This window comes from Saimiri boliviensis, chromosome 5, assembly GCF_048565385.1.
Source record: "Saimiri boliviensis isolate mSaiBol1 chromosome 5, mSaiBol1.pri, whole genome shotgun sequence".
Lineage (NCBI taxonomy): Eukaryota > Metazoa > Chordata > Mammalia > Primates > Cebidae > Saimiri > Saimiri boliviensis.
Window position 1 is genome coordinate 96,095,042 of NC_133453.1, and position 24,833 is coordinate 96,119,874.

The following is a 24,833-nucleotide window of genomic DNA, read 5'->3' on the forward strand; positions in this document are numbered from 1 at the left end:
GCATTGTTTTGTATTGTATGAGATGGAGGGAAAGATTCAGTTTTCCCCCATATGAATATACAATTACTCTAGCACCTTCCATCTTGCCAATTTTTACCCCCTAAAAATCCTACTAGGATTTTGATTGGGATAGTATTGAATCAATAAATCAACTTGAGGGGCACTGAGAGCTTAAAAATATTGAGGCTTCCAATCTATGAATAAGGTAAATCCCTTTCCTTATCTAGCTCTTCTTTAATTTCTCACTGAAGATTTTTTGAGTTTCCTGTGCAGACATTATGCACATCTCATTAAATGCATTCTTTATTTTTATTTTCTGATGGTATTATAAATGGGATTTTAAAAACTTTTTTTTTTGGTCGTTTTTAGGCAAATTTCAATCTTCAAATATGCCTTCTTTAAGTGCAAGGTAAAGGATGGTTTCAGATATTGGGAAACTATACCATATACAGGCCTAATTTCTTGGCCTATTTGGAGTAGCTGTGACATATATCTTTAATATATATGAAAGAGAGGATTCAGAGGTTAGAAAGCACTTCTAGAGTTGTGCATTAAGTCAGCAACAGAGCCAAAAAAGAACTCAGAGCTGCTGACTCCCAGCCCAGGATTTTCATAGGAAATAGTTATGAAATCATTACTTTAATCAAGATTAATAAAGCTCCCCACATAGATGTACAGCTTATTCGTAAGTGGGAAAAAACTGACATCTTTTCAGTTATATAGAAGCATAACATTTTTGTTATAAATATTCATAATAGTTAAAGGTTATTATGCTACAAGTTTCTTCATTAAATGCAGAATCACATTCACAGGCCCATTATCAGAAGTGCCATCATCAGTGACATCATGTGTTCAAAGGAACATTCTGATGCTCTGGTACAGGGATTGTATACAAACAGGTTGAATTCACTGTGTACTACTTGATCTTATTCATGTTTCTGTTGAAATTCTCTTTCAGAAAGTAATTTTAAATGGTTTTCAGCAATTTTTAAGCAAATTTACGTATTTACTAAATGAATTCTTATTTATTAAATGAATCACAATATTTTCAAAGTTAGGATTAATGGCATATAACCATAAAGAAACATCTCTCCTAGTTCCTATGCAGGTTCAACTAGATCTTCAATCCCTGATTTTCACTATTTGCAAGATGTTTCTGTATAATATAGTTTACTGGTCAATTAGAATTTTTAAAAAATGCCATGTCAACTTAGAAAAAAATCCATGTAATACTCAAAACTTTAAGCTTAATTTAGGTGAAGATCTTTCCTCACTGTCCCTGGTTGAGATCTGATTCAGCTGAAAGGTCTGCAATAGGAAAGAGGGAGTGGTTGGCTTTACCATCCAGCCCTTTCACGTTTCCTCCCTGAGCTGCCTAAAAAGTAGTTTTGGACACCATAAGTATGACCCCAAGGGAAGGAATGTGTTGAGGGGCAGAGTGGAGATGAGAAAATGGAAGCAAGGAAATTCTTATCTATTTGATACTCTTATAAACTGGCATCTCACTTTCTGAAACTTGCAGATATTTACAGCTGCCTTTCTCTTCTCAGTGCTTTTGTATCTTGTTCTGAGAACCCTGGATATAATTCTGTCTTCCATGACTTGGGTGAGTGCATCTACATGCAGACTAATATGAGTACTTTAAACATCTGTCTTTCTTCCACTCTCTTCTGCTCCAGTTAATTACCTTCTCGGCAGCCCTTATTTATGGGACCTAAGTCAATCTCATAATAGCTTTTCTTCATGTGCATGGCCCACAACTGGCTCACAGAAGATATTCACACATCCGTGTCTAGAAGACTCTGATTAGATACACCACCAATGCTAGTGAAGTCACCTATCATTCAGTCTAGATCAAAACAGATTGCTCTCACTTTAAATGATACAGACAAGAAAAGACACCAGTTGTCTCTAATCAAATTACAGGGGTCACACATTACAATCTTTACTCACCACTGACTTCAAACAAAGGGAGAAGTACCAACGTCAAAGGTGAAAATGACAGCAAAATCACAATTTACTCCAGATGTAATTTTTTCACAACCTTCTCTTAATCTTCTACTAACCCTTTCACATATGTGAGGGGTTTAGGAGTTTTCTATTATTTTAACACTGATTTCCAATTTCCACATAAGGATCTTAGTTCAGAGTATATATTCTCTTCATTTACCAATTTAAAGTAAGACAGATATCATCCATTTATAAATAGTTTTATAGCTCAAACAAGTGTGTCCTGGCAGTGGAGGCCAGGGTGCCTGGGAAAAGACCTGTGCTGGGCCTGTCAGGAAGATTCTTCATTAACACACAGATTCTTCATGTTGTTTTTTTCTGCAACTACACCCACTTTACTCTCCTCACTTCTTAGCCAATGGAAACCACTAATCTAATCTCTATTTCTGACATTTTATTATTTCAAGAATGTTCTTTAAATGGAATCATACAGTATGTAACTTTTTGGGATTGGATGTTTCCACTCAGCATAATTTTCTGGAGATTTATTCAAGTTCTTGTGTGTATCAATAGCTTATTCTTTTTATTAAGTAGCATTCCACAGTGCAAATGTACCACAATTTGTTTATTCACTCAGTAAGAGGCATATAGGTTGTTTCTAGGTTTTGCCTATTATGAATAAAACTGCTATAAACATTCATGTAAGTGTTTTGTGTGAACATGTAGTCTTCACATTGCTGAGATAAATATTCAGAAATGCAGTTGCTAGGTTGTAAGGCAGCTACATATTTAATATTTTCAAAAACTGCCAAAGTGCTTTCCAGAATGGCTGTTAATATTTTACATTTTCACCAGCTACTTCTCTGTATCTTCACCAGCATTTGGTGTTTTCACTACTTTTTATGATAGCCATTCTAGTAGGTATATAGTAATATCTCATTGAACTTTGGAGACTCAGATTAAGTTACCTGGAAAGAAGTTTGACCCTTTTAGCTGTTACTTTTAAAATTTGTTAGTTGTGCTCAATTCACAGGTATAGATTCCCAACTACCGAGATAAAGTTTCTGAGTTCTGTGTCACATGTATTATGAATTTATCCAGTGTGTCTGAAAGAGTTGGACACAGTTCCCAGCTGCGTGTGTTCCAAGCCCTACTCATTCTAATTATGGTTGCCATTTCCCCAGCCTCAGGCAGTTTCCTCATTGTGGCTTTCCCAGGGCTCTATGTCTGGGAAGCTGTTCTCTCTTTTCAGATACTCTGTTCTGTGAAATCTAGCTACCATGTTCCTTTCAAATTCTTAGTTCTGTCTCCTCAACTCAGCTAGTTCTCCGTGTTACGTCGAGTTTCCTCCTTAATGTGCCATGGCCTGAAATTTCTCTGAAGACAGCAAACTAGGAAAATTATAGGACTCAATTCAATATTTATTCAATATTTACTCATTTCATTTCCCTGTAAAAAATGACTATCTTTCATTATTTGATGTCCAGTACTTTGAAAACGGGTTTTCATCTATGTTTGTTTGTTCATTTTTGTTTTGCTTTATTTGGTTTGATTATTTCTGGTGCGATAGCAAATCTTGGCCAGAGGTGCAAGTCTGAGAAGTCCTATTAAACAACGATAATTTATTAGCTTTCTAATACTGCTATAAGAAATTATCTCAACATAGTGATGTAGAATGACACAAACTTATTTTCTTAAAATTCTGGTAGTCAGAAGTCTAAAGCTAAGGTGTTGGTATGGCTATGTTTTTTCTGGAAGCTTCAGGAGAGAATCCCATTTCCTTTTCCAGTACTTAGAGGCTGACTGCAGTCTTTGGTCCTGGCCCTCCTTGTGTGTTCAAAGTGCATCATCCCAACCCTTAATTGCATTGTCACATCTCCTTTTACTGACTTTGTTCTTTTTGCCTCCTCTCTCTTATAATTCAATGTAATCTCCATATCTCAAGATCCTTAGTCACATCTGTAAAGTTTCCTTTTTCATGTAGCGTACCACATTCACAGGTTTCAGGGGTTGGGATTAGGACAGGGACATCTTTGAGGGGCTATTACTTAGCCTATCACACATCACAAATTAATTTTAAGATACCTGCAGGGCAAACAAGTAAATATCTTATAATCGGTATGCCTCATGTCTTTTTGTGAACAATTACTTTTCTGTTCTTAATACTGTTGTCTGTTTATTTAAAATATTTATTTAATATTTATTACATGTAAATATTATCATCTATAGGTAAGAATATGAAGATGTTCTGTAGCTTACTTTGGAATGAATTTATATTAAAAAATGTTTAGTATGACTAGTTATAAGATAAATGACTAATAATTTTTAAATGCCTGGATGGGTCAAAGCAATCATCTATGCTAACATATTTGAGCCAATTTACATTGTGCTAATGACATATATGTGTTATTTAATTTAGAATTAAACAAAGATATAATAAAAGATATAATGGAGGTGACCATATTCAATTTACAGATTTGTTTACCATGGTAGCAGATATACCTCAGTATTTTCTCAAATATAGATCAGTTTCAGTCCTCTCAAGTCAGCTTTTTAAGACATAGCAATGTTAGAAATAACAATAGAAATACATTTTTATCAGCCATTGACATTTCCACTCTAACAAAATTATTCTATAATTTATAAAGTTGTATCTTGTTATGGTATGTTACTTTTTTATTATATCTTGGTTAAGATTTGGGACTAGAGTTGGAAGGATCTGCATTTAAAGTTTCTTAATCTGGGGAATGTTTCTTAACCTCTCCATATTGTTTTTCTGAGATTCTGAAACATTACCTTCCTCATGGGACTGTTTTGAGATTAAATTGGTTAATATAAATAGAGTATGTAGTATTTTAGTTACATGTAATTACATACTTAGTGCTTAGTGACATTTAATTAGGACATAAAAGTGTTACTTCTTAGTAATATTATCATGGCCTGAATAATTTACAGTCAGAGAAAGGGACAGAAAAGGGAACATTCATCTTTTGTTAAATTATTGTAGAACATTATTAAATGTATTACTGTTTATCTCAGTGGAGGTAATCTTTGAATTTGAGATGAGATTCAATTTGGAAAATTCTAAATATTAACTGTCAGGAATTTTTTAAAAATGCCCTCTCTGCATTAAAAAGGAGAGAAAATATATGAAAAATGGTTGTTTAGCAACTAAACATTTGATCGGTTCTGTAACTGTGCTTAGTTATATATCCAGAAGTGAAGTATGCTTACCCAGCAGTTATTGAAAAAAAAAAAAAAAAAAAAAAAACCAACCAAAAAACAAAAAAACAAAACAAAACAAAAAAAAAACCTTCAAAGACTGGTTTATCTAAATGTCAATGCGAGTATACTATTTATTCACTAACTACTATTTACAAAATTGTTTTTCTTAAGGCCAAACACAAAGCATATAAAGTCATTGATAAATATTTCACAGATGGTTGATGAAAAGCTCTAAACTAAAGAAAAAGGTTAAATAACAACTTCAAATTAAAGTATTTAGAAAATAGATAAATAATTTTTACTCATAACTAAAACCTATATTCTAAATTTAAGCAACAGGAAGAACCACAAAGCAGTAAAAAACTCTCTGTGATTTTATAATCAAAATGTATAAATATAACAATTGAAAAGACAGTGGAATAATTCAAGTTTCAGTAAATATGATATAAAAATTACTCTAAAAATTCTTCCTAAAGCCATCACCAAATTGTTCCATGTCATTGAATATATGACATTAAAATTAACCTTAAAATATGACAGGATGCAATGGAAGCAAGAGAAGCCAGAATAATAAAAGAAAAATCAAATTTGATTTTCTTAACCCTTGCCTTATCCTCTAGATTGAAAACACTTCACTCCCTGGACATCACAGACAATTGGGATTGTTCCCACATCAGTATATATACTCTGTATATATACATCAGTGTATATATGTGTATACTAAGAGTTTTTGAAGGGTTATATGTTTATCAACCTTATGTATGTAAGTGGGAAAGAGTAATTTCAAAACAGGTTGAGTTGTTCTTGTAAATTTTCCATAATTAGACTACAAATTTTCTGAGTAACTTATCAATTCAGCAATTGATAAATAACATCTTCAAAAACATTGATAATATAGTATCTCCTAAAATCATATATAGAAGAACACTTTAGTAATGGGTTCTTAGGATATGTGTGTATATATATATATGTGTATACTGATGTGTATATATATGTATATATATATACACACACACACACACACACACACAGAGTATGCTGATATATATATCAGTATATATATACTCTGTACGTAAAGTGTATATATTCTCTCTATATATACTGATGTGGGAACAATCCCACTTACATACTTTGTATATGTACTATGTGCCTTTGAAAATATAGGCTAAGATTCGTGTACCCCTTTCTCATTATTAACAATATTGTTACATTTATATTGTACTTAGTATTTTTACTCAAAGCTCTTTTCAAACACCACATTTATTCATTCATACCACAAATATTAATTGGAAACTTCCTGTATCTCAGGTACTTCCCTAGAGCCAAACATATAGCAGTAAGAAAACCTGACCAGTTTTTATTCTGGTAGATATTATGCCCTTGAGAGACAGAACGACCATACAAAATAGATAATAGAAAATGCTAATATAATGCATATTATGACCAAAGGAGCAGGTCATAGGCAGAAGCAGGCGACAGTGACCAAAATGTTACTTTATGTGTGGTGGTCAGAGAAACATTTGATTTACAGTTTCTATTTAATTGTACTTATTTTTCTATTATCAAAGAAACAGATGCACTTATTTGTTTTTCTATTTTCCAAAAGGATTATACTAACTCTGGCTCCCGAAGAGGTAACTTCACTGACTTAAGAGTTGATGCTATATATTTGAGCTTTTCTAGATAGTTAATTCAAAAGTTACTGTTTTGAACTTCATTGCCACATCACTGGTAAAATGATTACTAAATGCTATGTGCCATGTAGATTACTATTTTGTATATAAAAAGCCATGCAAAAATTCCACAACCATGTTTGAGACACTAAGTGAATTTACAGAATTACTTCTACCAGATAGTGTTATTTCCTAATCGTTTTTTATTTTTGCATTAGAGACCAGTAAAATAAGCATTCCGGTTTCAACTGTCTTCCTGCAAGTCAATGTCACAATTAGACCTCCTAATTATGACTCAATGCACTTTGATGATATCGCAGCCTCTAAAGCTAACTTGATCTTACTTCTGATTAAAAGAAAAACTATCACTTTAAAACACATTGAGTACTTCACCATTCACTATAGGATGCAGTGTTAATTCTAAAAAAGATACTTCCAATTAAACTAAAAGTCAATGCTTATTGTCACTTACATTTGTGTTTTATATGTGTATACTAAAAGAGCTTTTTAAGGGATATATCTTCATCAACCTTATGCAAGCATGTGGAAAAGAATAAAAAACAGTTTTAGTTATTCCTACAAATTTTACATAAGACTATAAATCTTCTGAGTAATTTTTCAGTTCAGCAATTGATATCATCTTCAAAAACATTGACAATATAGTATTTCCTAAAATCATATATAGAAGAACGCTTTAGTAATCGGTTCTTAAGACAACTTTATAATTATGATGATCTAGCTTACTTTTAAATGCCACTTCAAGATTTTTACAAAATATTCTCTGTTTCAATTTCTTTACTCATAGTATCTAAGAATTTTAAAAAATCACAAAATTATCTCCGGGCCTTCCTGCAAGACACTGCTACCTTTTCGATAAGTTTCGATCTGGCATTTTGATGGTTGCCCATATAGAAGTAATGACAATTATCCTCACTAGTTGATTGCTGTTGGGAGACACTATTGATTTCAATACATGAAAAAAAAAAATCAGTGCCTCATGAGTGATGAAACAGTAGCATAGTGAGAATATTCAAGTTTCGCTAGTTTAACTGGAGACTTTGTTTAAGTTCTTATCATTTATGGTCAAGTCTTAAAATCGAAGTCCAAAATGTTATATTAATACATTAGCTTTTTTTATAAAAAGACATTCATTTTAGGATCAAAATAAAATATCCACATATTCCAGTTTTTTTTTTGTTCCATAAGTTAAATTAATATAGACCATGATGCTTTTCTTTAAAATTTCAAATTGCTTATTTGTACTAACATAACTACATTCTCTGGAGCAAAATATCCCTGTGAAATCCATAGGATATCCGACAGCAAATACTATGGACTTCACACTCAAAACAGATCTTGATTTGAACATTTCTCATCATCTCTCTGTTACTACACTAGTCCAAACAACATATTCTATTGTGCAGATTACTGTAGAATCCTAACAATTCTTATCATTTCTACCTTGGCTCTGCTTTGCTCTATTCTCAACACAACACCCAAGGATATACAAATAATTTTTTTGCCTACAACTCAGCAACTGCTTCCCATTCAACTCAGGGTATGATTCAAAACTTGTAACAACTTTTAATAATCCTTATGCCTACATTTCATTCCCAATTACTCCCTCAACTTTTATATCTTACCTTCTGTTGTATTTTTAATATCATCTACTATCTATCGTCTAACATTTTTACATATTATACTACAATATAATTTCCACATGGAAAGATTCTGTTGTTTTGTTTACTGATGTATTCCTATTATGCATAGCAGAGAGGGGTGCATGGTAACCATCTAGTACTCAGCTAACAAGTGAAATAATCTTGCTAAGCTATGTACATACTTTTCTTGGGGGGATAGATCAAAACTATAAGATGTAGGTAAACAGATTCAAAAGAAGAGCAGTTATTTGCAAGTTTCACACCATGATAATTCAGTGCATCTAATTTCATGAAAAGATAACATACATTACATTTAGAGTCCAGCCTGAGTGTGTGATTCAAGCTTTTGCTTTCCTGAAAATGCCTTCTAAATCTTACTTTTATTTTCATTTTTTAAATTTTGGTGACACAAGCAATACTTTATTGCATTGGTCTTTTAAATAACAAGAATGTGAGATTGGAAGTGAGGGAATGCGTTCTTTTTTGGGTCCATGATGGGGCATAGCTTTAAAGGCAATAATTTCCTGGTGCCAAGACCCCTCCCATCTCTCTTCATCCGGGAGATTGAACGGTTTATGTTTGAATTTCGCATGCGCGAGAAGAAACTAAAAGTCAATCACTCCAGCGAAGTTCTAAGGAACTCCTTTGATTGGCCCAGGGGCTTGGAGAAGGTGGGGGTTTCTCCCAGGATAGAAGTCCGTGCTCCTTCACCTGCGCTGGATTTCCAACTTTCTGGAATCCCCGCCCACACGGTGGGAGCTCCCTCCTGGATTCCCTCTCTGCAATCCCCTTCCGCACTCTTTGTGGAAGTCCTTCTCTTCTTTACCTTTCCTTCTCTTTTCTCTACCTAAACAAAACCACCTTTCTGCAACACTTTTTGTCTGCGATATGTTACTTTCGCAAGCATCTGGTGCAGCTGAAGCAGCCCCACCGCTTATTCTCTAAGAGGTTGGAGGCCAAGAACCCACAACATCCAAGAAGAAACCCGCTTACAGAAGGTGGAGGTCCTTTTGAACAACTATCTTCCACTTTCCCCATCCTTGCCTGATTTGCGTGCATTCCCCTATGGTAAAACAAAGAGACGGTTTATATTTCCAAATATGTGTGAGAACATTTATAAAATTTATGGTGCAGGTTTTTGATATTATATAATTAAGAGTATGGTGTATGTTTCATTTTATAATTTTCTTTTTTTCCACCCAAATATGTTTTTAATCTGCCTATGTTAACCCATATATAGCCATACACATATAGCATGACACTTTCTTGTGCTTTGCAAACACTGTGCTTTTTTTTTATTTTTACAGTATGAAGGTTTGGGGCAAACCTGTTGTTGTTAAACTTGTTGAGCAAGTTTAAGAGTGCCATTTTTTTTCCAGCAGCATGTGCTCACTTCCTGTCTCTGTTACATTTTAGTAATTCTGTCAGTATTTCTATTTTTAAAATTACTATTATTATGTATTGTAGTGACCTGTGAGCAATGATCTTTGATGTCACTCTTATCATTGTTTTGGGGGTGCCACAAACCATACTTATATGATATGGTGAACTTAATCAATAAATATTGTTTGTGTTCTGACTGTTCCAGCCATTGGCCACTCTCCTGTCTCTCTCATCCTTCTTAGGCTGCCCTATTCACGGAGACACAAGAATGTTGAAATTAGGCCCACTAGAACCTTACAATGGCCTCTGAGTGTTCAAGTGAAAGAAAGAGTTGCTTATCTCTTACTTTACGTAAAGAGCCAGAAATAATTAGGCTAAGCGAGGAAGGCGTGTTGAAAGCAGAGACAGGCAGAAAGTTAGATTTCCTGCATCAATGTTAACCACCTTGTTAGTGCAAAGGAAACATTCTTGAAGGAAATTAGAAGTGCTGCTGCAGTGAACACAGGAATGACAGAAAGCCAAACAGCCTTCTTGCTGATATGAAAAAAAAATTTAGTGTTCTGGATAGATCAAGAAACCAACATTTCCTTAAACCAAAGCCTAATCCCGAGAAAGGCCCTAACTCTCTTCAATTCTATGAAGGCTGAGAGAGGTGAGAAAGCTGCAGATGAAAAGTTTGAAGCTAGCAGAGGTTGGGTCATGAGGTTTAAGGCAAGAAGCCATCTCCATTACACAAAAGTACAAGGTGAGACAAGTGTTGATGTAGAAGCTGCAACAAATTATTCAGAAGATCTAGTTAAGATAATTGATAAAGGTGGTTACACTAAAAAAAAACAGAATTTCAATGTAGATGAAATAACCTTTTATTGGAAGAAGATGCTGTCTAAAACTTTCAAGCTAGAAGGGAGAAGTCAATGCCTGGCTTTGAAATTTCAAAAACAGGTGGACTCTCTTTTTGGAGGTTAATGCAGTTGATGACTTTAAGTCGAAGTCAATGCTCATTTACTGCTCCAAAAATCCTAGGGCCCTCAGCAATTATGCTACATCTACTCTACCTGTCTTCTCTAAATGAAACAACAAAGCCTGGATGACAGCACATCTGTTTACGGCATGGTTTACTGAATATTTTGAGTCCGTTGTTGAGACATTGCTTACATAAAAAGATTGGTGTCAAAATAGTACCACTCATTGACATGCACTTGATCATCCAAGGGCTTTGAGAGAGATGCACTAGGAGATTCATGCTTTCATTCATGCTAATGTAACCGTCCCACAGTCCATGGATCAAAGAGTAATTTTTTTTTTTTTCCACCAAACGGAGTACCTGCAACCATCCAGGAGTAATTTTGACTTTTAAGTTTCATTATTTAAGAAATACATTTTGGGGGCCGGGCACGGTGGCTCAAGCCTGTAATCCCAGCACTTTGGGAGACCGAGGTGGGTGGATCACAAGGTCGAGAGATCAAGACCATCCTGGTCAACATGGTGAAACCCCGTCTCTACTAAAGATACAAAAAATTAGCTGGGCATGGTGGCACGTGCCTGTAATCCCAGCTACTCAGGAGGCTGAGGCAGGAGAATTGCTTGAACCCAGGAGGCGGAGGTTGCGGTGAGCCGAGATCGCGCCATTGCGCTCCAGCCTGGGTAACAAGAGCGAAACTCTGTCTCAAAAAAAAAAAAAAAAAAAAAAAAAAAAAAAAGAAATACATTTTGGAAGGCAGTTGCTGCCATAGAGAGTGATTTCTCTGATGGACCAGGCAAAATAATTTCAAAACCTTCTGGAAAGAATTCACTATTCTAGATGACATCAAGAACATGATTTGTGGGTTGAGGTCAAAATAACAACATTAACAGGAGTTTCAAAGAAGCCAATTCCAGTCATGGTGAATGACTTTTCAAGCCTTCAATGGAGGAAGTAACTGTAGATGTCATGGAAATAGCAAGAGAACTAGAACTAAAAGTGAAGCCTGAAGATGTGACTGAGTTCTGCAATCTCATGATAAACTTTAATGGATGAGGAATTACTGTTTAAGGATGAGCAACAAAAGTGATTTCTTGAGACAGAACCTCCTCATCCTCAAGATGCTCTAAACAGTGTTTAAATGACAATAGATTTAGAATAGTCTGTAAGTTTTGTTAACAAAGCATTTTAAAAGAAGCTCTACTTGTGAGTTAAATGTTATCAAACAGCATCATAAGCTACAAAGAAATCTCTTGTAAAAGGAAGAGTCAATCCATATGGTATTGTTGTCTTAGTTTTATTTTATTTTATATTTTATTTTATTTTCTTAGTGAAAGGGTCATGCTTTTTTGCCTAGGCTGGAATGCAGAGTTCAATCATGGCTCACTGCAGGCTCAACCTCTCAGGCTCAAGCGATACTCCCACTATGGTGTTTTATTTTAAGAAACTGCCACAGCCTTCCCAACCATTAGTGACTAGCACCTGATCAGTCAGCACTCATCAACATTGAAGTAAAATGATTACAATCTTTGTGCCAGCAAAAGATTATAACTCACTGAAGGGCTCAGACAATAGTAAACATTTTTTAGCAATAAAATATTTTAAATTGATGTGTGCATTTTTTAGACATAATAATTTTGCACACTTAATAGACTGCAATACATTACAAATGTAACTTTTTATGTACTGGGAAACCAAAAAATACGTATAACTTGCTATATTGCAATGATTTGGAACTGAACCCACAATATCTCTGAGGTATGTCTGCAGGTCTAGTTTATGCTTCAAAGCTGCTGTGTGTTATTCTATCAAATGAACAAACTAGATTTAATTGTTTTGGTAGTGTTAGGATTTCTGTTTGTTTTGGCAAGCATGTCTTCATTAAACACCCTACTATGCCTCCATATACATGCATGCATTTGCTCCTTCTGTCTTAAATACTTAAAATTAGAATTTCTGTCTCTCAGTGTGTGCACATTTTTACTATTAACAGTTACTGCCAAATGTCTTCTCCAGCAGTGATCCACTGCTTTACTATACTATCAGCTATGAAAGAAACCACTATTTCCCCAGAATTTGTCAGGTCGTTGTTGGCATATTAATATTTTTTTCAACTGTTTACACTATTATGGGTGATAAAGTAATATATTATTGTTTTTACAAATTTAAATTTCTATAATTGCTACTGATAATACATATTCATAAATGAGGGATCATTTGAACTCCATCTACAAACTGCTTACTTTGTTGATATATTCTTTGCTGATTTTCCAGTTTTAGATCCACTTTTATCTTCATGTTTTATCAGTTATATGTACAGATAAGTGTCATTTTCTAAAGCATTATTTTTAAAATTATTTTTATCTTCTTTTAAAAATATTTAAATTTGATTTCAAATTTATGCATCTTTTGACACAAGCACATTTCATAAAACTCATTTTATAACAAACGAGAATGATGAAAAAATTCAGGATGGTGTTAAAATCAAGTAGGAGCACACAGGTATGAAATGTTCTTGTGATTACATTGTCGGTGGGTTCAGGAATTGTTTTTTAATCTATCTATTTTTGTATATACTAAATATTTATAGTATTTTTAAAAACTTACAGTTTTCAAACTCTTGATTATGATTTAGTTTTCCATTTTTTCAAGCACCTTCTAATCCTCACTGCTTTCTTTCTGTTATTTCATGCCAAATTAAGGTCATGTCTCTGTCTTGTTTCACTGTTTCTCTTTGTCTCTACCATGACACACATTCTTCTCTCTTCATTGTCTTTTGCACACATCTGCTCTCAATAATGTGTTTTATTTGGCTGTAATCTTCCCAAAACAAATATATTTTTGTCTCACTTTCTATGGTTTACTTTAGAAGTTTATCATTGAGAGAGGAAGCAGAGAAGCAAAGATAGTGAACTGCAGTGGGAAAATTTTGAACAGAAATCAAGGAAGTTATTTTTTGCCTTATGAGTGTTTAACACAGGTGGAAGGTTAAGTCTTCATATCCTTAGAAGTTGTGTATTTCCGTGTATACAAAATGAGTCCTGTCTCTTCCATTTCTGTTTCAACCACTTTTTAACTGCCTGGGAACACTGTGTGTGACTTCTTCTCTGTGCTAGATTGCTTAAATCAGTTTCTTTAAGGCAAAAGAAATGTTCTCAGATTGTAAACTATTGAAGGACAAAGGGTACATCCTGTAGTTTTCTTTGTTCAGTACCTGGGACAGCATTATGATGATGCGGGTTTTATTTGATTCCTACTTCTTCAGAGTAAATAGTGCTTATTAAATCACCAGAAATTTCTCTTCTACTATGACGTACTCTAATACCAAGGCCTTTATTTTACTGGAAAATATTTTGAACAAGCAATGCATTAAATCTCATTGCTGCCTTTATGAATTGAATACTAACATAGCATGTAAGGATGTCAGAGAAAAGACTTTATGATCATCACATAGCTTTATCCAGTATTTATTAACCATATTGTGCTGGGATTCTCAGGAAGTTATTTAGCTATCAAACTGTTCTAAAAAGAATACTTATATTATTTTAAAATCTAAAACACAATATAAGAGAAATTCAAACACTCTACTTTTTACGATGGGTCTTATGATTAAAGTGTTTTTCTATGTATTTGGATCTGATTCCTCTGGAAAAAAATTGAAAGCACACATTTCTTGTGTGTTCTAATTTATGACTTACTCATATATGAAAAATAATTTTTTTGTATTAATAGAAGTAATTTCTATTAACAAAAATTCTAATCTTGGATGAAAGGCAGTCTATGCTTAATTAATTTCCCTAATGGAACCGAAGATGAGAAGGATCCTAGGATGTACTAAGTAGGTTAATCATTTCTTTTCTATCCCATATTTTTCTGTTTCATTTAAAATAAATTTCTTCAAAATCCATCCCAGCCCTACCCCATGGTTCATAAAAATGACTAAGTTTTATATGAAATAAGTGATCTACTTTCATATACTTCATTAGTACTAGAGGCGTGACCTAGAGCAGTGGTTCTCAAAGTTTAATATGCATTAGGATCACCTGAAAGGCTTAAGACACAGATTTCTGACAGCCATCCCTGGAGGTTCTAATTCAGTAGGTCTGGAGCTGGGCCTGTGAATTTGCATCTTAAATGCATTAGCAGGTGTTGCTACTCTTACAGGTACAAAAATCGCACTTTGGGAATCACTGACCTAGAGAAGTTTTGAGCTTGGGCTCTTAGTAAATGTTAATAAGATTCCCTTTACTAAGAATTTGGAATTAGAAAATGTTATCAGTTATCTTTGTGTAGTATCTCTAAATCTGGGGCTAAAGTGGCCATATTGGGTCATGGGCAATTAGAGAAAGTAATTTTGCAGAGTAAGGAATAAATTAGATATTCATCAAGCAGAGTAAAGAGCAGAGGAAATCCAGAAAAGAGACATGGAGAAAGCTAATTTGCTAATTTCTATTTCCAATCATTTGATATGTCTGCTTTAAATACTTATATTCAGGTTCTGAAAGATACCCTTTGGTAACTTTCTAATAAATGCCAACTTTTTCATCATAAAGTATTTTGCAAGGCACAGAATCTCATTTTAAAAATTGCTGAATAAAAAAAGAATGAAAAAAGGAAAATTTGTGGACTAATCTTATATATAAAATGATTGATTTATACATATATTTCAACAATAACACAAACATAAACTCTGCTAGTGTTTATGATGACTATGGCAAAAGGCCAAAGATCTTCACTGATCAACCTATCTAAAATAGCATATGGCATTATATTGCCGATTTATTCATTTATATTGTTTTAGAATGAGATCAAGGACCTTTGTTTGATTTATACTGTATTCTCCACACTTTAAATAATAATTGTTGGGAAAAACAGCAAAGGAGAAAGGACTTACAGAGTGCCTACATAAACTGGTTATGAGTAACACATAAACAAGGAACAACAAACTGCGGAAGTCTACAGAAGGCCTCTGAGGAGGAAGGCCTCTTCATGCCTCATGTTTCGGTGCAGACTGACCTCGGCTCCATTATCATAAACATTGTGCTCAAAGATGTAAAACCCCTTTGTAGCACTATGAGGTATCCAGACTCGTAGGCTCCTTTTAAGGCCTGCATTCCACCAGGTGCACATAGATAATAGGTTAAAGATAACCACATGTTCTTCTTTTGTGAAACTCCCAAACTGCCACTGTTACCAGTCCTTAGAAAGATTCACCAGTTTCAGCTCACTGATTCACTCCATCATCACTCCACTCCTACCCTATAGATCAAAGTCATTGTAATCAATAAACAGTGTGGATGATTAGAGCTCCGGGTCTTTACTGTTTCCTCCAGAGTAATAAAGTTCTTGTCCCCCGGGTCCCACTGTCTCTCTTAATCTGTCTTTTTCTCATCCTTTGTTGCCACCGAACTCAGGGTACCTACGGGTGACGTAGGACTGGTTCCCTACATTTTGGTGCCCAACATGGGAAGATGGATCCCTACATTCTGGCACATCAATGTGTGGGCCTCATGGACTCCCTACAATAATGAATAATGAACAAATGCATAAACAAATAAAGGATAACAAATTTTTAGCTTAAGCTAAATTTCTTTTTTAGAAATATTCTTTCTTTCTTTCCTTCTTTCTTTTTCTTTCTTTCTTTCTTTCCTTCCTTCCTTCCTTCCTTTTTTTGAGATGGGGATTCACCGTATTGGTCAGGCTGGTCTCAAACTCTTGACCTCATGATCCACCTGCCTCAGCCTCCCAAAGTGCTGGTATTACAGGCGTGAGCCACCATGCCCAACCAAGAAATATTTCTTGAAATTGTTGACCAAGCCTGCTAGTTGCTTTCTATGTTATGCAAGTACTGAAAAATTAGTAACATTTTCATTGTCTCATGGCTTTAAATAAAATCACCAGATGTTATGCAACCAGTCACAATAGGTTACAATAACAAGATCAGAGAGTTGCACAGATATTGATCACAGGGATTATCTACATTATCAATTACATAAAGATAAGTCAATAAGGAAGGAAAAGGTAAAATATCATAGAAAACCATGAAAATAGTAACTTTGTCAGCATATCAACACATTTCAAAATCTCAAAGACAAACAAAGCTTTTATTCCCATTTTCTCAGGCCTGTAGTTTGGCTGAGACAACTGAGCTTTGGGCTGCATGTCTGCATGTGTGTTGGGGTAGTTCTGATCCATGCATGGATGAGAGAAGAAGCAGCCAATTGAAGCATGAGTTTTTTTCTGGTAGCAGTCAGGATATGCCCAAGGGATTGACAGAAATATGTGACGCCTTCTAAGGCATAAGCTTGCTACTTTATTGCTGTTACTTACCTCATATCTCATGGATCAAAGGAAAATACATGGCTATGTTCCACATCTGTGGAGTAGGGAAATGTACTCCCTATATGGAGATCAGCGGCAATGAATTTTTATTGAACAGTGTTCTAATTTACCCCAAGCATCAATAAGGAAAAAATAATGCTAAGACTACTCCTAAACCCAAGGCAAACGCCTTCATCTCTTATTCCATAGACTAAAGTAGAGCTGGAACTCAGATGTTCAAAATAGTGCTGTTTCTGGTGATATGTCTTCCATCCCCATTTATGTGGAAGGACTGAGTCAGAGTTCAGTTAGAGAAATAGATCAATTCTAGTAATTTAGAGGAAATGCCCTAGGGAGTACCGGCTTTAAACATGTAGAAAAGACAAGAATATCAAAAGAGAGAAAGGGTGATATTGTCTAAAGGAAAGGCAAAAGATATGATACTCAAAGGTCAAAAGCTGTGAAAGTCCTTGACCTGGAGTACGTGAGCTCGTGCCTGATGAAATTCTGTTAGAAATTCTGTTGTAGCTGCTGTTTGATCCACCAAAGAGGTTGCAGCGTAACCAGGCCAGGGCTGATACAAAAAAGGGAGCTTTTGCCAGATTGCTGAAGTCCAGTATCATCCTCTCTTTTTTGCATTTCTAGCAGTTTTCAAAAACTACCAAAGTGAATGAACCAGAAAGCAAAAACTTTTTCCTGCTTTCTGATTTTATTTTCCCTCTCCTAATGATAAGTACTCATGAAAAAGCCAGCTGTCAGAGGAGGTTTGAGAAATATAATATGCTTACCTCAGTCTCCTAACACATAGCAGAGTCAGGCAGAATGGAGGTTAGGGGTCAAGAGCAAATAGACAAATGATCTCCACAAATTGCCCTTACCTTTTGGCTGGAGGTATATGGACAATCTTTTTGCAAGAAGACTTAAGGAGAGGAGAGAGTAATGACAAAAATTGATAATTGATAGAACAGCATTTATTGGCTTATTAGTCAGTTGGATTAGGTTTGATATCTGATAAAAACAAGTAGGTTCAAGCTAGACACTTAAATAATTCGGTTCATTAACTGCACTACGAGATCCCAGGAATAGAGCTTTGGTGCTTCAGGGTCAACATGATACTGTGCATGAAATACAACACTTGCAGAAACTTCAAGGACTGAAAATGAGTCTCAGGACAAGCTTGGTTCAGTTCCTAGAAAAAAATGCCAGAGTAGAAAAATTATACTAGAATCATCATGACACAAGAAGGATACCACCGGCCTCTATATTCTGTATAACAACAATTTTGGAAAATGGGGATTTTAGAAGAGACAAATTTCTTGCTTAAACTGATGAAAGTTTAAATCCAGTGGAAATTAGTGTTTAATGTGACATAGTGTTGTTACAGCCTGATGAAATATGAGACAGTTTACAAAACTATAGAACTTAGGAAATAAAAGGAAACTAGTCCATCTAATCAAAATTGTATGTATGATGACCCACAGGAGGACATATATTTTATGGTGGATTATACACACACATCACATACAGGGAGAGATGCGTACCAACATATCTTTTAAAAAATGTTCCATGAAACAGCACTTACCCTCATATGATAGGCTTTGGTATTCTCTATTTTTTCTATTCCATACCATTTTATTTATTAGAAGAATGCTGGTTGTGACCCATTTATTTAATTTCATGATGACTTTTCATGACTTTAAAGGAGGTATAACAGCACTCTTTCATTTTAAAAAACACTGATCAGAGCTAATTCTCATCTTATAATTGAAAAAATTGAGACTTTGTTTGATAAATCTTTATATATTTCTTAATGTTCCTTATGCATTAGGTTGACATGTTGTTTTCTGTCATAAAATCCTTAAAAAATAAGGTTATTCCCTGTTAAAGTGTGTTTAACATCATTATAATTTTCATCTAGGTTTTTAGTGAATGTTTTACAATGTATTTGAACTGCATGTTTCATGAGCTAATCTGATTTCCTCCTTTAAGAACAGAGAAAACAAAAATTAACAAGTGGGATTCAATTAAAGAGCTTAAGCACAGCAAAAGAAACTATCAACGGAGTAAACAGACAACCTACAGAAAGGGAGAAAATATACACAAACTATGCATTTGATAAAGGTCTAATATCCAGAATCTATATGGGACTTAAACAGTTCAAACAAAAATAAAAATAAAAATGGGTACAAACCATGAAGAGACACTTATCAAAAGCAGACATACAGGCAGCCAACAAATATGTGAAAAAAAATGTCCATTATTACTAATCATTAGAGAAATGTAAATCAAAACCACAATGAGACACCATCTCACACCAGTCAGAACGGCTATTATAAAAAGTTGAAAAACAATAGTGAGGTAGTAGAGAAAAGGGAATACTTATATACTTCTGGTGGGAGCGTAAATTAGTTCAGCCACTGTGGAAAGCAGTTTGAAGATTTCTCAAAGAACTTAAAATAGAATTGCCATTTGACCCGGCAATCCCTCTACTGGGTATATACCCAAAAGAAAATAAATTGTTGTACCAAAAAGACACATGGAATTGTATATTTATCACATTCAACAGCAAAGGCTATATGGGTTCAACTAAGATGCCCATCACTGGTAGACTGGATAAAGAAAATGTGGTTCATACACACCATGGAATACTATGCAACCATAAAAAAGAATGAAAGCATGCCCTTTCCAGCTACATGGATGCAGCTGGAGGTCATCATCCCAAGCAAACTAACATAAAAACAGAAAACCAAATATTGCATGTTTTCACTTATAAGAGGAAGCTAAATGTTAAATAAACATGGACACAAGAATGGGAAAAACAGACACTGTAGAATGCTTGAGCGGAGCATGGGGCTCAAATCTACCTATCAGGTACTATGCTCACTACCTAAGTGATGGGATCATCCGTACACCAAACCTCAGTGACACATAATTTATCTATGGAACAAATTTGCACATGTATTCCCTGAACCTAAATTAAAAGTAGAAAAACCCCAGAGCTATGTCTAGTATTCCTACTTATCTTCTACAGTAATAACACAATTCTAAACAAAGAATTCTAGGACTCCATGAAGATATTTAATTGAGTGACAGAAAAACAATTATAAAGACAAAATTTCTAAATTCGCGTGTCCCTGCGTTAGTGGACAGGCTTGAGTGTCACCCTTCAAAACATAAAACATAAATCATAGAAGTTTTTTAACAATGTGGAAAAGCTAACATTTGGTTTTTTGGTCAATATAAACTGTTGACACAGTGACTCAAAACGTTCTGGCTCTGCAGTCCATTACTATTAACAAAGAGTTTTTAGATTTATAAGCAAAGATTGACAAGCCTTTAGACTGTACAACTAACTTACAGTTTTCTCAGGTTTGTAGAGAGCTGGTATACTGAACAACCAAGCAGGTGCACAAAATTCTTGTTCAGCTAAAGTGTTTGGATTTCATGAAGAAAACAAGCAGGTAGGCTGATTTTATATGAAAAAGAAAGAAAACAATCTCCACAGAGACTTTCAATTCTGCCTTTCTATCAAAGTGAATTTTTATGGCTTTGGCATAAACCCTTGAAAGGCTGGAATTTTAATAGAAATGCCAATGTCGTTTTAAACATAGCACCCCTGGGCTATGCTTGCATTACAGAGAAATTCAATGTCCTTCATAGCAACTGAGTATCAGAAATACGAATGGCATAGATCCATTCAATATTTAGCTACTAGGAAATCTTGTTTTTGATAGGAAATGAATTTGTTGCCATTTACATTTTCAAGTACTAAATAATTTTTAAAGTTGCTATAATCAATTTAAGCCCATGTACTTAAAACTACTGCTTAGGCAAGCCTAAGTATTATGGTGCACAAATATGGTGAAATATATTTATTACCCATGAAGTGTAACACTTCATATGCAGTCAGCAGAGTGCAGTAAAAAGAATACTACACTCTGAGAAAGAAAACTTGCTTGTGAGAACTATGGCATTTATTATCTGTGAGATATTGGCAGATCACTTATCAATTTAGGTCTCAGTAGTCTGACAGCAAAACTGAACAATAATGACATTCTTAAATGGCTATTGTGAAAACCAAGGAAGACATAAAGTGAGAAGGGATTTTCAAGCATAGAAAATATATAATGATGTAAACCATATATTTGTATGTATATTCTGTGTATATATATATATGTGTGTGTGTATATACACATATATATTTATATATATTCTGATTTTAAAATATGTAATTATTACAAACAGATATTATACTATATTGTAAAACACAGGAAATATTTAAAAATTATGAGCAGAGTGAAACCCTGTCTCAAAAAAACAGGATCACAAATAACTGAAAACATGAAAAAAAAATCAGTTTAATTTACCTGCAAAATTCTATAAATGTTGCTATTTTATACTTTATATATTTAAATTGTGTCTGAGCTAAAAATTTTTAGGTTTTTGTTATTAGCATAAACATCTTTGTAAATAAATATATACAGGTGTATATGTGTGTGAGTGTGCAGAAATATGTGTATACATATTTGTATATATGTATGCCCCACACATATATAATGATTTTTTTCAGAAAAATCGATTTATTAAGTCACATTGGTGAAGATATTTATAGCTAATTGTCCTCTGGAACTTAATGCTAACTTTTGATCCCATAAGTAGTGAATCACAAGTCTTGGGTATTTACCACTTAAAACAAATCTTTGATAGTTCCATAGTTAAAAAATATTGGTCTTTCAATAAGTATGTTTGGGCTTACTAGAATAGTTAAATAGTTTTTAAAATTACTGGACATCTTATTAATGTACTTCATTTTTCTATGAGGCAATTAGTGTCTTATTTAACTAATTTGTATGCTAATTTGCTGAACTCCAGTATTCTTATCTGGAATATGAGGAGAATAATCCTTCTTCACAGAAAGTTTTTTAAAAATTGTGATCATTAAATGAGATAATATAACCTAGGTTTTGGAGAAAATTATTAATAGAATGTCAAAGGTATCATAGTGAATAAGATAGCATTAGAAGATTAATTATAATGTTACATAGCCCATGTTTTTTTAAACATAGAAGTCTATAAAAACAAAATTATGAAATCAATTGCTACATATTTCACAGAGTGAACTATATAATTATATGTTTTCTATATTTTTTCCTGGAAATTGACTCAAGCAATAAGTATTTATTAATCACCTAATAGATCTAGTCACCTTGCTGGGTATACATGTATTGTATAATTGAAAAATAGATATTAATAATGTATATCACTCTGGTAGGATCAAAAGTCAATTGTTAAATGTTCTATGGGTGAATGTGTAAACAGATTGTGATTCATCCTCACAAGAGAATATGGCTTAGCAATATAAAAGAACAAATTCTTGAGACATGCAACAAATTAGATGGATCTCAAGTTCCTTATGCTAAGTGAAAAAGAGAATTTAAAAAGCTTGCATTTTGTATCATTCCACTTGTATACTATTCTGGAAACCATAAAATTATAGTGATGGGGAACACATCAGTGGTAGTCAAAGGTTAATGCTGTGGGAAGGGTGTGAGTAGAAGATTATAGCAAGGGGAATTTTGTTTGAAGTGAGAGAATATTACTGTATCCTGATTTTTTGGTGGTTACAAGTCTGCATATGTGAAACAGTCATATAGAACTATACATGCACACACACAGAGACACATGCGCACACATAAAGTGTGCCTGTAAAAACCTAGTGAAATATGCCTGAAATCTATAATTTAGTTAATAGTGTTAAGCCAATGCCAATTTCCTGGTTTTGATCATTATACTTTGGCTACGTAAATGTTATCATTGGGGGTAGCTGAGTGAAGGATGCCTTAGAATGCTCTGCACTATGTTTATAACCTCTATATAAATATATTTTTAAATGTCAATAATTGTAAAATGCATAACCATTGTTCTATATACTTGTACAGTCTTCAAGATTATCATAGCTGATTATGACTGATATGTAGCTAATTCCAACAAGATAGGACCCTTGTACAATGTATCACCACTCTATCTCTAACACGTGTAATGTTTCCTGGAATATACAAGGTACTCAAGAAATGCTACTGACCAAAAAAAAAAAAAAAAAAAAAAACCACAAAAATTATCAAGTAGGTGAATCTGAAATACATAAGCTAATTGCATATTGTAATTTTAGACTGTTTGTAACTTCTGCAGATGTAATGTCACCACAAAAAAGCATTTTCACTGATACAGTTTTTTCTGTACTCACTAAGGTTTTTAAATACTTAATTTCTTAAGTATCAATTCTAAGGAATGAGGCTACAGGCTACTGGTTTAGATCTATGTGACTTATTTGAAACTTAACATCAATGAATTACGTTTTTTTTTATTTTTTATTTTTTGAAATAGAGTCTTTCTCTGTTACCCAAGCTGGAGTGCAACCTTGGCTCACTGCAATGTCTGCCTCCTGGGTTCAAGCGATTCTCCTGCCTCAGCCTCCCAAGCCTCCTGAGCACCTGAGTATTCAGGTGCATGCCATGACACCCTGATAAATTTTGTAATTTTAGTAGAGATGGGGTTTCACCATATTGGCCAGGCTGGTCTCAAACTTCTGACCTTGTGATCTGCTCACCTCGGCCTCCCAAAGTGCTGGGATTACAGGCCTTAGCCACCATGCCCAGCCACAAGTTGATGAATTACTTTATAATCTATTGTATTAGTTTATTTTTCTGAGGTTATACAGTTTGCATACTTGTCCCATCTAAATCTCTTGTTGAGATTCAATACCCAATTTTAGAGGTGGGGCCTGGTGGGGTCATGGGAGCAGAACCCACATGGCTTGGAGCTCTCCTAACAATGATGCATTCTCAAGTGATCTGTTTTTTTAAAAGTGTGGCGCCCCACTCTCCTTCTTGCTTTTGCTTTTGTCATATGAAGTGTCTGCTCCCCCTTTGCCTTCCACCAAGAGTAAAAGCTCCCTAAGGCCTCCAGAAGTGAAATAGATGCTGGTCCCATGCTTCCTGTACAGCCTGCATTCTGTGAGCAATAAAATCATTTTTCCTTATAAATTACCCACCCTCAGGTATTTCTTAATAGCAACACAAATGAACCAATAGACTAAGTATTACAATTTACTGCAACATTTTAACTACTTCGTCCCCCACTTCATCCCTGAAATCCTACTCTATACCTGAGCCTTATCTGATGATACCTGCTACTCAACTACTCCCTCAAATCCCTACCCAAATCTAAATCTCATTTCGGCACTGCACATCATGACCTAAGATGTGATAAGGAGTTTTATCATGTAGGTTATGTTGCTAAGTGTCTTCATCCTTTGTGTGTGTGCATGCACATGTATATCACATATGAGATAGTCATTAGATGAACATAATTGAGAAATTCCTTTATGAAGTAAACTTTAGGAAGGTTTCCATTGGTTTCTGTGTTAACCAATCTACTTTTTTTGTATACAATCACAGTATTATCAACACTGACAGATTCAAATAAAAAATCCTGAGTAAGTCTTCAGGATAAATGTTATTAATGCCATTCATTAAAATGTAGAAACATCTTGGTTTTTTTTTTTTTTTTAAGATAACTCACTAACCACATGCCATCAAGATTAGGGTAACATTGCTTTTTTGAGTATTTGATTATTTTTCTACATTGTCTAACTTAAGA